Below are 16,337 nucleotides of genomic sequence, written 5' to 3'. Positions count from 1 at the left end.
AAAGCATGAGTTTTTCCTCTTTCTATTATGTTGTCTAATCTTAGCCAAATACCAGTACACTCTTTTCATCAGAATACACTGGATCACTATTTACTTGGTCTCCAAAATCACCCTGTTTTCCAATGTTGAATGAACAGAATGTATTGCAAGTTATGGGCAACATGACTATGACAAATTCAATAGAATGTTCAAAACTCAACTTTCTGTTTGTGTTTGAAGTCCCTGTGTATTTACACGGGAGTTTAAAGAATATTGGCTCTACTTAGTTCAGGCTAGATTGCATCAGTTTCTCAGTATCCTGAGAATCGAGCCAGTGCATTGATGCAAAGCGTCAAACCTCCTTCACCTGTGAAGACAACGAGGAAATGAGGACAGATTCCCCCAGGAATAGTGTAAGAGTTAATTCTACTCATGTCTTTGCCAAATAGGTAGCTGAAAATAATCATGATCTGTGTTACTATGTTTGGTTTCAGATTGTGCAGAAGTAGAAAAAGCCTAGGCTACAAACATAGTAAATGACAAGACCCAGGATGAGTAGCTAGAAAATACATATATCTTATTAGTAGGAATAATAATGTTATTTGGAGAGACACTTTTTGGATGTTTGACCTTATCTAACTAGGTTATGCAATAAAAATATTATATCTTTTGTCTACTTATTTGTAATACCTGCCTCGAACATAATTAAAGAAAGAATTAATGCACTCTGTGTAACATTTAAGTAAGGAATTGTGCTGTTTTTTCCACATCCCTAACATTATTTGTCTTCTGTCTGTTTCCAGCCCTGATTCAAATTAAAAAAAAAGCAATGATATCAATACTCACCTTTCTTTCCGTTACAACAGGGCCCCAAGAGGTCCTTTCTGCCTCAGGCCCCCAAGAGGCATTTCATTCCTGTGCAAAGGAATATTTCATTTCTGTAAGAAAGAATATGGGAATAATTAAGTTATCTGTTTTTCTTTTCTTTTTTTTACCTAGTTATTCTGCCATTCTCTGCTGATGATGACTTACTATTCAGTCAGCCTGGATAGTAAGCTGGAAACCTGAGGCAGGGAGTTAGATACTACATTGATAAATGTTTTCTTGCCATCTATTCCTACAGGGTCTATCCTTATCATGTAGTTAAACCAGTATTGTTTTCATGTTTCTTTTTCAACTGTTTATAAAAACAGCATTCTCTCACAATATCCCCCACAAACAAGTCAAAAATTTTAAGCCTACTCTACCAAACATTTGAGAAAATGATATGACAATATAGAAAATGGGATGGCAACAGGTGCCTTAAGATAAGATATTTTGTACCTTATGTAGAATCCACATTAAGTTACTTTCTTAGATTTGTATTTGTCAAACCATTAATTAGTATATGATACAATCTTTAATCTTAGACCTTTTTTTTTGGAATAATTAATTCCACAGGACAATGTAGCACGTTCTTAAATAGCTACTGGAATTTGTACGACTTGTTTTACTAAAAAACTCATCATATAGATGACAAATCATAATATGTTAAGATTTAAATAATTTCTGTTTTCTAACATATGGAGGAGTAAAGGAAAAAATACATTATCCCTTGGACTACATGGTCTGAGATACACAAACCTCAAACAAATAAGGGAATAAATGATTCTCTCAGTGGCACGGTGGGCTGAGTGGCATTTACTTAAAATGACTAGCACCATTATGAGTGGTACAAAATTATTATAGATGTCTGTGAAGAAAGATGACTGACATTTTTAAATGCTCATTTGTGAAACAGTAAATGTAAAGAAGCAGATAATTAAGTTTAAAGGACATTTTCCAACTGCAGCATCAGAAAGACTAAGAGGTTAAACATTAACCTGACTGTAAACCTTTCCATTATGTCTCCCTACAAACAAGAGCGTATGTGTTTTAACCATTCAGTGTCATTCTGTGCAACAACCATTTGATGTCATTGTATTGCGTATCACAGACTAGAACAAAAACAATCTCAAAACTTGATTAAAAACGTTAGAAAATCTAATCCTACTGTATGTATAATGTAATGCCTCCACTCCAAGTGATACACTTCAGACACTTCATGAAAGTCTCTCATTGGGACCTCTACATGGAGATCATGAGTATAACAGATAACACCTTTAGAAACTTGAAATTTGCTGAATTTAGGACTGAACCTCATTTGTACCCATATTAGTGATGCCACCTATAGGCTGACTTACCATCACAGACTTTTCTCAATTATTTTATGATTGGATATGCAGCAGGGAGCAGGACATACTTTTTTATATACCATTATTGAAAGTCCTGATGTGAAAAAGCCTTGGAGTCACTATTTCAACGTCATCCCAGCTTGACCAAAAAAGACCTCTTAGAAGTAGGTACTTAGATACTTACCTACCTGTTCTTTGAGAAGTCCAGTGTCAGCTTGTGGGTGGGATCATGCAGCTCTTTTCTTCCCGTCAATTTTTTTCTGTGTTATTTGTAAAGTAAGAAGTTTAAAAAAAAAAAACCTGAAAAACAGTTTTACAAAAGTATCCTAAAAACTGTTATATTATGTGGCAGAGGAAAAAAAAAAAAAGGAAAAAAAGGAAAAAAAGAAGGGGAGGGAAGATACAAGCAGAAAACCTTTCTCTTTTTTCTCCAAACATTTCCTTTCAGATGTCCCTTTGAAGTCACAGGCTTATAGTGTGAGTGACTGAGAGCAAGAAGCTGTGAAATGTGCCTTTGAGCCACAGACTTCTCAAAGATTATCACAAGGCATATATGACTGTGGTACATGACATCTGCAAATCAGCATGGCATTACTGAGGCTTTGTTCAGCCTCAGACTCTGAGAGCAGCAGAGAACCAAAAACTTCCTCAAGGAAAAATTAGATAGAGACGTTCCTCTCATTCTTCCTATTCTGATCGTGCCTTCCCATCTGGGAGTTTCACTGCTAATGAGCACAGCAATTGTGTTGGTATAATTTGCTTTTGAGGAAACTGTTGAACATGCACACACATTCGACATATATAAAATAATTACTTATTATATATACATAAATGAGGTGAGGTTACCAGCTTATGTTCCTTTCAGCCCAATCACTACTAGTACTGGATATTGTCACTTCTCTGCTATTTTATTGTCCCTTTAATCTACCCTCAGAATATGCTATTCTTTGTACTTACTAAAAGTTATTTCTGCTCAGATGGATTTGATTCAACTTATAGTTAAACACATGGATTGGCTGAAAATCTCAGTCCTGACTGGCTATGTCAGGCTACTCACAGATCGGCATTTCTCATCCTGGCAGTTTTTTGCTCTCTATGACAACCTGAAAGGAGGTTGTGGTGAGGTGGTTGATGACTTCTCCTCCCAGGTAACAGCAATAGGATGAGAGGGAATGGCCTCCAGTTGTGCCATGGGAGGTTCAGGGTAGATATTAGGAAACGTTTCTGCTCAGAAAGAGTGATGATGTACTGCAACAGGCTACCAAGGAGATTGTGGAATCAACATCCCTGGAGGTGTTCAAGAAACTTGTGGATGTGGCAGTGAGGGACATGGCTTAGTGAGCAATATTGGTGGTAGGCAGAAGGTTGGACTAGATGATCTTCGTGGTCATCTTGAGTGAGAGGGCAGCACCATAGTGTTCAATCTCAGGATCCCTTCCTTCTAGACCCTTCTAGGAGGTTACTATAGAATACATGAATGATTTCACTTTTCTGAATTTGAAAGCGTTCGTAGAAATGGGAGCTGAATGGGAAGAAAACAGAGAAACATGAGAAAATGAGGAAAACACACTCTAACCTAAGAAAACATGACAACAATCAGTCTGATCTGAGCAGCAAGAGACTGTAGAATAAGATGAGAAAGGCAAGAGAGGTTAAAGATCCTTCACTAGGAAGAAAGAAAAAAGAAAAGGGAAGCCAGCAAGAGGAGAGTGATGTGCATCAATCTCAGTCCATAAGCCACAGTTCAGATCTGAGGAAAGGGTGTTGTTAAGGAGAGGAGATGCAGTGGCAGTAGTTAGTAGTACAACAAGGAGGGAAGTGTGCTGGGGAAGATACAGTGACAATTGAAATCCCTAGGACGTGACTCCACAGAGAGCTGCAGCTGTTCCATGGTGTTGAACTGTGCCTCTGCCAACTCATCTGATACAGCAGGGACATGGTGTTCTGGACTTCAGGCTCCAGGGGTCCCAGGAGTTCGGATGCACGTCCCTTTCACTGTTTACTTCTTTCCATTGTATTTTTGTACAATTTACCAGGGATCACAGGCGAAGATACAGAAATCCTAAGAGAAATGCAATTTGTGATGGCTTCAGCTCCTATGAAACAGGCTATCTGAATCCCTCTTGATTATCTGAATCTCATACCTTCTAGAGGCAGGCATATCAAAGAATTGATTGCCAAGAGTCCCAAATCCTTGGTCATGACTTTGCTGATGAACTGAGCAAGAAAAAAATGACAGGGCAAGAGGGAAATATGTTCATATCCACACCATAAATAACAGCAAAGGAAGCAGCAACATAAATTTGCAGAGGAGAAATTCATCACTATAGAAAAACTGAATACACTGGAATGAATGGTAACTCTTAAAAATCATTTCAACTTCCTTCGCCAGTGAGGTTGTGGAGGCCATATCTCAGTAAATCACAACAGGATTTAAGAAATTAAATGTTTGAATGACACTTGGAGATGAGATTTTGAATCTGCAATTCACTCAGTGCTTTGAGACTTTATTCAGTATGCAAGAAACATAAGGGACTGCTAGCCAGTGTCTCCATGGGCTGTCATGGAATAACATAGGCACTGAAAATAGACTCAGTAAGGGATTTCTTATGAAAACAGAGGATAAGACACAGGAAGTAAAGAAAACCTTTTTTTTAATCTACAAAACAATTTTTGGATGCATTTTTGCTATTTTTCTGAAATGTTCCACTGTTTCAAAATAAATTGTAAATTGATCTAATTTAATAGACAAAATTGAAGCAATTTTGTTTAGGAGGTTTCGATCCTATGTTTATTTGTTAGAATGGATACCGGTGTTCAAAGACATCTTTAGAAATATTCACCTCATTGTTAAAAACTCACTTCTAACAGAACAGATGAAAATTGCTTCACTGAAAAATAGGAAATGTCCCGAGAACTGAAAAACATAAATTCTCATTTAAATCAGGTTGTTGAAACACATTTGTATATTTGCAAAGTGCTTAGGTGAATGCTCTTGCACAACCCTACATTTCTCTTGCAGTCACTCTTCCTTGCTTCTCCTCATTTAGTTCCTTCTTTCTTCATTCACATCTTAGCTCTTTTTTTTTTTCCCCGTCTATAATTTGCTTCTTCTTGCTTTCAACTCATTTATTTTCTCTTTTCTCTCTCCCGACAACTCCTGATAGGCTTTTCTTTAAGCATGCTCTGGTGCCCATCAGATAGGTTTGTGCTACAGGGAGGCACGTTGCAATGCAGCAGTTGCTACTAAGAGATTCTGCTGTGGCACAGCACAGTGGGAGGGATTTAATCTCGGGCAAGACAACCAAGGGACTCTGCAGTTTGATGAAGGAGATTGTTCCCAAAGTACTTTACTAGATGACACTTCTGTCTAGATAGTATTTCACCTTCCATCAGCTTGCATTCCAATCAAATATCAATTTAAAGGGTTTTTTGGTAAAGAAGGAACTAGGTTGAGAGAACTGAGACATGAAGTGACACTGTAGAAGATGAGAGTAAACTAAAGGCTCAGAAAATAAAAGTTTTTAGTAGTCTTCTTCCACAGATGTGTTTGATGTGGTCTAAGGTGAGGAAGCAGAGATCACACGCATGCAAAACAACCCAACAGATAAGCTTGCCAAATGAAGGGAGCAAATAATCTATAGCACAATTATGAAATTTCAGGAAATTAATAAAAACAGTATCAGAAATGAGATAAAAGCTGACTTTGTACAAGTCATGTCGTGCTGGCAACAGTCTTGGTGAAGTTGATACAGTGGTTCTGTCATGAAAGTAAAATATGCAGTAAAATAGAAAAACACAGTGTTTGAATCTCTAAATCAAATTACTTGAGTCTGAAGTCTTTGTGTGTGAATTTGTTGTTGGTGGATTTTTATTTTTATTTTTTTAATTTTTTAACTCATTTGGGAATCAGAATGAGATTTTAAAGGGACATAACGTATTTATCACCATGTCTCTTTAGCAACTTTGTATCTCCTAGTCCTCCTTGTAGAAGTGATAAGAGCAATCTGCAATTTCCTACGTGGAAAACAGCATTTTTTTCTACATACGTGTTTTCAAACAGTTCCTGTGACAAGGGGTTGGGGTATAAGTTATGCTTAGCAATCATTGATTACTGCTTCCTATGACAGAGAGGATCACCCAAAACCAAGACACCTAGGAACATTTTCCTCTGTAGCCTTTTCATGCCTTACAGTACAAATCTATTTACAAAATAATTGCTGTCTTTTTTTCTATACTGTTTCAGCATTATTCCTCAGGCCTTTAACAGTTTTGATTTCAAATAATCCCATTTAGCATGTTTAAAAGCTTGCATTTCAAACATTCCCTTTTTTTTTTCTTCTTTTTTAGCTTTACAAACATGCAAGAGAGGTCAGAGTAGGAAGTGTTCAAGCTCTGCAACATCTTTCTAAAAATCAAAATAAGTAGAGAACTTGAAACTATTTGCTTATGCATTACAGTCTTCCTGGCCTAGTGATGTTAAATATAATTCTAACAGAAGGTACATGGTCAGAGACGAGTCCCCCAGTTTCCTGCTATTAAGTTAACCTTATTAAATGTTACATTATTGTTTAACATAGGATAGGGGTTTCTCTTAATGCAATGATGAATTATTCATAGGAGAAGCTAAGATATTTTACCTTGTTAAGTGTAACTGCAGTGTGTTGAGACCAGTATCTGGAGCTATGCATCAGAGACAGAATTAGACATGGATTTCTTAAACCTGCAGTGGAATAAAAATTTTATTAGTTTGCAACTACAGCTTGTGCAATTAAAGTAGGTAGCAGACATTTAGTGGATTGTGACACAGTCAGATTTAGAGAGCCTATAATAATGTATTAGCTGTACATAAATGGCACAGAAATAATATCTATCTCTAAATACTACCTGCCTTGTCAAGGAATATATAATCTTCAAGATTCTCTGTCCATGAAAGGGAAGATGATCATGTACTCACCATAAACATACATAACTGTAATTAATTATCATAGAATCATAGAATGGCCTGGGTTGAAAAGGACCACAGTGATAATCTAGTTTCAACCCCTGTGCTATGTCCAGGGCCGCCAACCACTAGACCACGCTGCCCAGAGCCACATCCAGCCTGGATGTGTTTATAATTATTATTTATGTTTATAATTAGCTATAGAAAGCACTTTTTCTGAGATTTTAAAATATCTTAAAAGTGTAAGTAAGTACTGTTAACATCTTTCCAGAAAAACAGGGAACACAAACTTGTCTGTGTTTTGGATCTTACATCTATCTTCTGAAGAAAGAAAAAAGTCTTTCAGACTGCAAAATGGTCTTGGAAATGTAGATTCTGTTCTGGAAATTTAGGTACCACTCTTTTCTGATAAGCTAAAGAACTAAGTTCTTCCACTATTTCTCTACAGTTACCTTAAATTGGTCTGCAGGAATACAGACGTAAATAAAGATTTTGTTGCCCTCTTAGAAACAAGTGTGAACTTGGGTATAATATATGCTTAAATTCTTGCAAAGAATTTGGGCCAAATCCTTTTATATCTGACTCAGTTTTCTTCTCCATGCTTCTAATCATTGTCTTAGGCAAGTGATTATGTAAAATGGAAGGTGTGTAAAAATTGCCCCAGACTAGTGGACAGAAATGGAAGGGATTCAATTTTAAAGCTCTAGAGGACTTCATGCAAGAGTGGCAACAATGGGCTGATAAGATGTCTGAAAAGTACTTGCTGAGTAAAAATACCTTCCAATTTGAGTGTGCTAGATCATTAGCAAATCAATAAGGAAATATTTGATAAAAAGCAGTGGGCTAGCACCTATTCCAGTCAAAGCAAGAGACTTTTGTTTTTAACTACAAGAAGAGTCTTTTTGGGCCTAGAGTTTGTTAATATTTCTGTCAGCAACACTGCTGCATATTACAAAACTTCTGAGGAACAATGAGGGTCTCCATGGACTTATTCAGGGTTCTGCAAGGACATCCACAACTGGAAGAGATTTGCAGAGATTCTCTGAAATATCACAGTGTCTTTACTGGACTCACTGGAGGATGAGGGATTTAATCAGTAGATCTTTGTGAGATCCCCTGTGCTGTCTTATAGCTCTTTACTATTATTTCATCGACAATATTCTCACACTTTTTGGGCAGAAAAATAGAATTTAAACTAGGAAAAACATAAATAGTGTATAAGTTTTCTTTTTTTACATTTTAAGTCTACAAGTATGTATTTTAAATAAGAGATGCACTAACTCCAGGTATTTGGAACAAATTATGAGCTGGTTTCACTCAGTCTTCTGAACACCCTCCTCTTTCCCCCAGCTTTATCACCTGTCACCTGGAGACTATGAGTAGCTCTCAAAAGGTTTTTCTATTTAATAGCACAGGCATGATGGCTGATATGAGGATAATGAAGTGCCATGCCTCTGATTCAAACTGGGCTGCAGAAGGAGTACTTACCTATCACAGCTCTGTTCTTTCAGATAAAATATCCTGGAATCTAATGATCTTCAATTCAATCTTAACAGAAGCTTAAATAACTCTTCTGCTGAGGGAACATTTATCAGGGCAGCAGATATATATAATATTAGACTGAGTTCTGGGATGGATATTTTAACAAAGTGCTTGAAGAAAATAGTTGGAGTCAGATAAAACTTATCTTGTTCAGGTAGACTTGTGTGACGAACTTCAGTCAGCTTCCAACTACGGTAGCACATTAAGGGTAGGGAAAGGAAACAACTTGCTCAAGTCTGTTGTTTTGATCTCCTTTTTCCAGCAAGCCACTGCAAGTGGAAACAAGCATTGGTCCACTGATGAAATGTGTGTGAGGTGTGAGCAATGTCCTAGTTTTGTCGCCTTTTGATGGCACCAGTCACTCTTCTGACCCTTTTACAACTTACTCTGCAACAATTTGTGCTGAAACATAACCAAAGACATGACTAAATAAAACTGCTTGCTCAGACTCATGCAGTGAATATCATAGTTTAATAACCTAGTCTAGTCAGCCTGTTTATTACTAATAAATCAAAATCTAATGATTTCCCAATTTAATCAAGCTATAGTTATGCTCCTTAATTATAATAACACTTAAATTTTAATAAAATGTAAATTATAATAAGATGTGGAGTTCCTCCACGTGAGACACTTCAGTTGCAAGCAAATCTCCAGCACATTTTTGAGGCCATCCTACTGCTGGGAACGTCTGTTTTGAGTGGTAACTGCCATTGTATGCCTCTAGGTGGAGACCCTATCCATTTAGTTCAGCCTTCCACAGAGAACAGTAGGAAGCTTCAGAAGATGCATGATTCTTTTCATTCGCTAGATAGAATATTAAGGCACTAGCTTAAAAAAAACTTAATTTACAAATAACATGAGGAAAACAGATGAGTTGCATTAAAAATGTAACTTTTTTTCTAATATTTGCAGATGCTTATTGATATTTAATATTTGTTGCACAGACCATCCATGTCAGAGATTTCTTTCCATGTCTGTGTGTAGCACATATTCTACTCTATTTTATTCATATTTCAAGCTGAGCCCTGCAACTTCTGTAGAACCCAGAACCTAGGAGAACCACAGAGGAGATCCCACTTACCGGCAGAACAATTTCCACCGTTAGGGTTGGCTAATATGACATATGGTACATTGGCATATTTCTTAAATTTAGGCTTTTTTGTTATGCTTTGATTTTTTTTCCTTTCTTGGTCAGTGATTAAAGAGAAGAATGGTGACATCTTATTACAAGGACACTGCAGGGTGTAGTCTTGTTAAATGTTTCTAAATGGGGTATGAAGGAGCCATGCCTATCATAAAATATATTCCATCTCAAAAGTTGGGTAACATATTCTCAAATTTATACATTATTCCATCTGATAAATTAAGATGTCTAAAATCTCCTAAAATCTCTAAGATCTCCTAACTTGCATTGCTGTTGTCTATTTCCCCTTTTATTATAATTGGAATTGCATATCTAAGTCTCTGCAGAATATTCAGTTTCAGCTCTGTACTCCTTATATTTAAAATTTCTATTAAAGAACTCTTGCTGTCTGCAGCTGCAGAAACACTCTGAACACTGTCTTTAACTTGGGAACCTAAGTACTGTAGTTAATTGGCAGTGTGCACTGGGGATGTAGATTAAGCTATACATGGATACAGTACAGAGAGGGATTAAAAATAACTTTTAGGAATTGATCATTGTGACACAACAATGTCTTGTATTTTTCCTCAGACCAGCATTACTTATTGTGAGATTCCTTTAATGTCTGTACCATTCTGTTGATACGACATTTGGTAGATCTCCAGGGGCTTCTGCTTCTCTATCTAACCCTCTAAAGGAGTTTGATAACTAATATTAATAATATTCCCAATAAGTTTTCCTATTCTTTCTCTTTGTTTATATTTTCATTCCTTACTCCACCTTGGACGTGCACACAGGAGAAGAGCTGACATCCATTTGGATGCACTGAGGTATGAGCCTCATTTTCCAGGATCCGGTACTTTCAGCTGGTGTAAATGTCAGGTGAAATGCCACAGAAACCAGTCAATGTTGAGTACTTGAGGATAACAGCAGTAGCTTCTTCCTTTCCCCTTAATAACCACCTCCTTTTACATTTCATACGCAATGATTTCATTTTCTCATTTCTGGGTTATAAAAGTATATTGATTGTAACATCTACATTTCCAGTCCCAACTGTGCAGCTTACTTGCAGAAGAAAACAAAAGGCTATTCTACCCTTTTTAGTTTGCCAAAGCTAAAAGGGCTTGAACTATTTACTGTCTCTGAAACGCAGAGGGCAAAGACTCTGTCTTTTTCAATTGTCATTATGGATATTACCTCTAGTGTCTACATATTCTTCCACGCTGAGCTGAAGAGTATTGTAGTTTTGATTGAGAAGGAATTACTATCGTATTCCATTCCTCTTACTATATGGATGACTGTATCATATGTGTGTACTTTGTTATGGTTCCACCACTGCACAGATGACAGCCTTGCCATATCTTTACCACAAGTCTTGGTTACTTGCTTTCTTTGTGACCAAGGATTATTTATATAAAATCCTAGCAAGAATAAGGAGACACATGAGCGTAGGCGTCTCCTCTTCTAGTTCAGAAAGCAAAAATACTTTTTTTTTTCCCCCATCAAAGTCATTTAGATAATACTATGCCCATTAAGTATATTTTTCAAGTTTGCACAGCGTATACAGAAGTAGAGTTTAAATTGGAGTGATGTCAGCTGCCCAAAGATAGAATACAAATTCTCTCTTGATGAGCCAGGTCCTGAAAAACAAAGGCATGTCTACAGTCAAAGCTATGCAGAAAAATAAGAGTAATTGTAGTAGTAAAGTCTACCGGCACTATAGTAAAAACAGTACCAATTTAGTAGAAATACATAATTATCCAAAACATTGAGGAAAAACTTCTTCTTTTTGTTATCTGAAACAAGACAGATTGGATTTTTGTATATACTGCCTGTATTTTTCATTGTGAAATTTTGAATACAGGCTTGTTGGGCTCATAGTATATTCACCAGTTTTAGACTAAGGGAAAAGTAGTGAGCAAGATGTGTTTAAAAACAGTACAAATCCTCAGGTCCTAGGAATAGCACTGAGGCAGTAATGCCAGGACTGTCATCTTCTCATATACAATTCCCTGCTGCTTTTATTATTATTATTATTATTGCTTTATTTCACTTGTTAGTGGCACAGTACTAGTTTGCTTTCGTTAATGCTCTATAGCACTGTTTCAAGATTTGTGCATGAACTGTTTATTTTGCCTTCAGACACTCTTATTGATAAGATGGAGAAAAGTAGATCTACGCAGTCCTGAAGAGTGTCATTTTTGTAGGACGTGTTGATTAAGAAAAACAAACGTGTGTAAAAATAAGAATGGACCACGTAGAAGCAGTAGCATTTTGCAGAGAAGGTTTTAGTCTTAGATGGGTGGCAGAAGATAACAGATACAGCGAAGATTTTAGACTTCTCATATTCGAGATATTTTCTCTTTTATTTTTTGTTTGTTTTATCAAAAGCCCAGAGAAGTTCTATCATCTCTCTTAAAGTCTATAATAAAATCTGACAATGTGCATAGTGTATTTGTCAGAGGCTTGGGGTTTTTGTTTTCCTCTTTTTTCACAGTATGGTATTAAATGGTGCCAGAAATGAATTCATAATCAAAACCAGTGCTATACAGGATCAAATTCAATTTAGGAAGAAATATAATTTTATTCTTGCTACAGCAAAAATGAAATCCATTTTGTGTAGGTTTGTACTGGAGAGAGGAACTGGATCAAAGACAAATAAAAGTTAGAAAAGTTTTGAGCACTGAAATCTGAAAAGGACTCAGAGTAGCTATGCACATAGATTGCTGGATATTCCTATTTAAATCACCGATATGGATTTCAGGTGTAGATTGTTTGCTTCCTCTTTCATCTCTTGACCTTTTTACAGTTTCAGAGAATTAAAAGAAACCATTAAATCCTTACAAAATTTAACTTGGCAATATATACAGTACAAAGGAAGGATTTGTTTAACAAAATTTGACAGGCATGGCATATCAGTCTTTTTTCTTTTTTTTCATTGTAAATATTTCTACAGGCTGTTTTGTGACAGATGTTGATGATTTGTTCTCACTGCAAAAATTGTAGGGATTTCTGAAGGGATTGGATCCCGTCAGGGCAAATGGAAAACAGACTCAGCAGAATGTAAATGATAAATAACTTCTGTTGGAAGATTGTGAGCCTAAGGTTGATATCCACTCCTTACCCCTTTCCTTTGCCCTCCTATTTCTGAGATGAATACCCTCAATTAGGTAATTTCATTTTCTTACCCTTAAAATAGTTCCACTTTCTGATCAAACCGTTTGCAGGAACAAACTTAGAGACCAGACCTTTTTTTTTCTATTCCAAATAACTTCTAGAAAGATACATGAAATATTGAGAGGCAGATCACGGCCGCCAGCATGCTCTGTGAAAATTCACTCCAGCCTTTGTTGAGTTTCTCCTTGTGAGTGGTGATAGTGGCTCAGGTCAACCCACCCTGCTGCTGCCTGACTTGGCTACCACCCACTGCAAAAAGACCTGGCATCAAACCATGCCAAAAGTTCACATACTATGAAACCCAACTAATCTCCCCCTTCTACCCCCAACACCCATAGTCAACAGAAAGTTAAAGAATGATTTTCAGCACTGCGAAGAAACTCTTAAGAGAGGAAAAACTACTGCACTGAAAATGTTTCTCAACCATTTACCAAAGATCAAACAATTTTTTTATATTATGTTTATATTATAATAATATTTCTCAGACTTGCACATTATCCACACAGTGATTATACTGTTTACATTTCACAAAGTCATATATTTTAAAATATATTTCAGAAAATGAACTCGGGTGCTTTTCAGGTTGCAGGAGAAATTTCTTACCTTTTCTGGCTATTCTCTGTTCAGCAAGAATGCTCTTCATATACAAGGATAAATTATGGTAGCCCGTGGGAGTCAGTGCCATATTGTGCAGCTCACACAAATACCCGTGGGCTTGCAGAAGAGATCTCTGTTTGCTCAAGAACAAGATCTGGTACTTCTCATAATGGGAGTTCATATTACCTTAGAATACCTCTGTCCATAGATCTGTCTGATGAGTAACATCTGTTCCCATAACAACTGCCTCTCCAGCAAGAGAGATGGGTTCTGTGGCTTGACAAAAATAAAAGTAGTTCACGGGCAATCCTTTTCTAATGTAGTAAGTGGTCTCAGTAAGGATGAGAGATCTCGCAATGGGCATGATTCAAACCCTACTGGGGTCAGCAAAAGACAGTACAGCAAGTTCAGAATCTTCAGATTACAAAGCAGAAATACCCCTATTTCTGCTCATATGTACAAAATAGTAGTTCCATCTGCAGTGTTGAGATATATCAATTTCAGTCAAACTTTTCTGCATTTCTGTACCTTCTCATCAACACACACAGGAAAACGTGGTTCAGGTTGCAATCATATTGATAAAAGAAAAGATTTTGCTCGGATATGTGACAGCAGAATTCTCCCGCATGTTTTTCTATACCTGGGAAAGCCATGGTAGTTAACATAATTTGCAATGCAGAATTATCAGCTTTCTCACAGCAGGAGAGCTTCATGCAAAGGGAAATTAGTGGGAAAGGGACTCTTCTGCTTTGCTTCCATTCAAAAGAACAGTGAAATCCTATTCCTATCAGGTAAAACTATCTTTTTTGTTTCATTCAGCTCCCAGCAACTCAGATAATAAAATCAGGGGAATGCCCAGTATTTCCACTGTAAATGGAAAAAAGACATCAGAAAATACTTAGGAATAAAGTTAGCTGGGAGGCAATAATTCAGTTTCACAAGTTTCAAGGTTTTAAGATGAATTTTAGTTCTTCAGTGGAATAAAAACAAAAGTCTGAACATTTTGTCACAGTATAATTGTACAGAAACATCTGTTTTCTCATTATAAAGCATAACATTTTCCTCTCAGATTCTCTCTCACCCTTTTCCTTTCTTTTCCCAATCTCTTTTGCTCCCTCTCTCCCTCTTTGTCACCAGAGGTAGCTGCAGAGCCCTGGATCACAAATGCTATTCACATGAATTTTTTTTGAAATCAATACATCTTCGCGAGTTAGTTCATCTTTTCATAAGAAATTCATTCTGTCAGGAATGTTCATAACTCTACTTGGGAGAAGTCCCAAAAATGTGATATCTTGCATACCTAGTTGGACAGTCAGCTGCATAGCTGGGGTCCCTACTGAAATGCCAGTCCAGTAGGCTAAAGATTTCTGGGTTAATCCCCTATATACAGAATATAAAGCCTATTATATTCCCTTTGGCCTATTCTTACCATACAAAACACATATTTAATTAAAGCATTTCTCCTCACAGCTTTGTTTTCTTGAAACTCATCCCAAGGATTTTAGGAATATACCTGTGAACAGCTAGTAAGAAAAAATATCTGTCTAGCCTTACAATCCTCTGTTTATCCATGTGTGCACCTTACCACTGAAATGGCAAACAAATCTTTTAAAAGATGAGCTTCATCTTCTGCCAGATGTATTTCTTTAAGTATAAATTACCAGATTACAAAGTCATCTCAGACAGAGACTTTCACCTTGGTTTAGCAACTAGACTTTTCCACAGAGACAAACTTGCTTATTTTTCAGGGAGGTTAGAAGGGCTTTTTCTGTTGCGTTGACATTTGACATCACCTTCTTCCTTATGTATCTGAAAGAAAATGCTGCTAAAACGACAATGAAAATGCATTGCTCTGTTTAAGTGACACGGGTTATATATTTCTGTGCATCAACAGCTTTGTTATAGGAAGCACAGAAGGATTCGTTACCCTTGAAGTACGAAAGGTTCAAACATAACTGATTTTTTCTACCTTCTTTTGCCTGAATCTCCAATTCTAGAAGATCTGTCTTGAAGAAGTGGTGCCTTTTGGATGGGAGGGGAAAAAAAGAAAAGAAAAGAAAATATTCCAATTAGAAACAATCTAACTTCTCTGTCACATCTGGCCTTCATGCCTCAATAATCCCTTGAGCACAGTTCATAAATAATGAGAGTTCAGAGACTGTCTGTACAATTCCAGCACATTCTATTGATTTCCAGGGGATGCACAAAAGGATAGTACATATCCTTAAGGCAAAATCATGTGCTGTTTGTTGGTCTTCTAGCAAATATATATTGCTAGTATTTTAATTAATGTTTATTGAGTACTGCTGATAGGTATACATAGCAAAAAAGAGTTGCTGTATTTGAACAGAAGTGATTTTCATCTGTTTATTATTTTATAGTTTCTCTCCTACCCATTTCATACCTTATGTCATAGTTCTATGCAATATAGATTAAAAATAATGTGAATTGAAAAAAATTATATTGAGGGAAGTAAAAGCAAGCAAGCATCAAGAGAGCACACCATGTTTAAAGAAAACACATACACACAATCAAACAAACAAACCCAACATTTTCCAGGCACAAATAGTCAAATGAATGTATAAAATTGTTTTGATTTCACTGAAATGAAAAAAAAAAAGATGAATTTATATACATCTAATGAGAAAGCTAGAGACAGAACTGAGGTGAGTCTACCAATTCTACTGCCTTAAGGGCAAAATCTTTGCAAATGCTCTCTCTCTCTCTCTCACATGCACACACACACACACACACACACACA

The sequence above is a fragment of the Meleagris gallopavo genome, chromosome 1 (assembly GCF_000146605.3).
Source record: "Meleagris gallopavo isolate NT-WF06-2002-E0010 breed Aviagen turkey brand Nicholas breeding stock chromosome 1, Turkey_5.1, whole genome shotgun sequence".
NCBI classification, from domain to species: domain Eukaryota; kingdom Metazoa; phylum Chordata; class Aves; order Galliformes; family Phasianidae; genus Meleagris; species Meleagris gallopavo.
The sequence above is the reverse complement of the archived record's forward strand: the minus strand, read 5'-3'. Positions refer to the sequence as shown.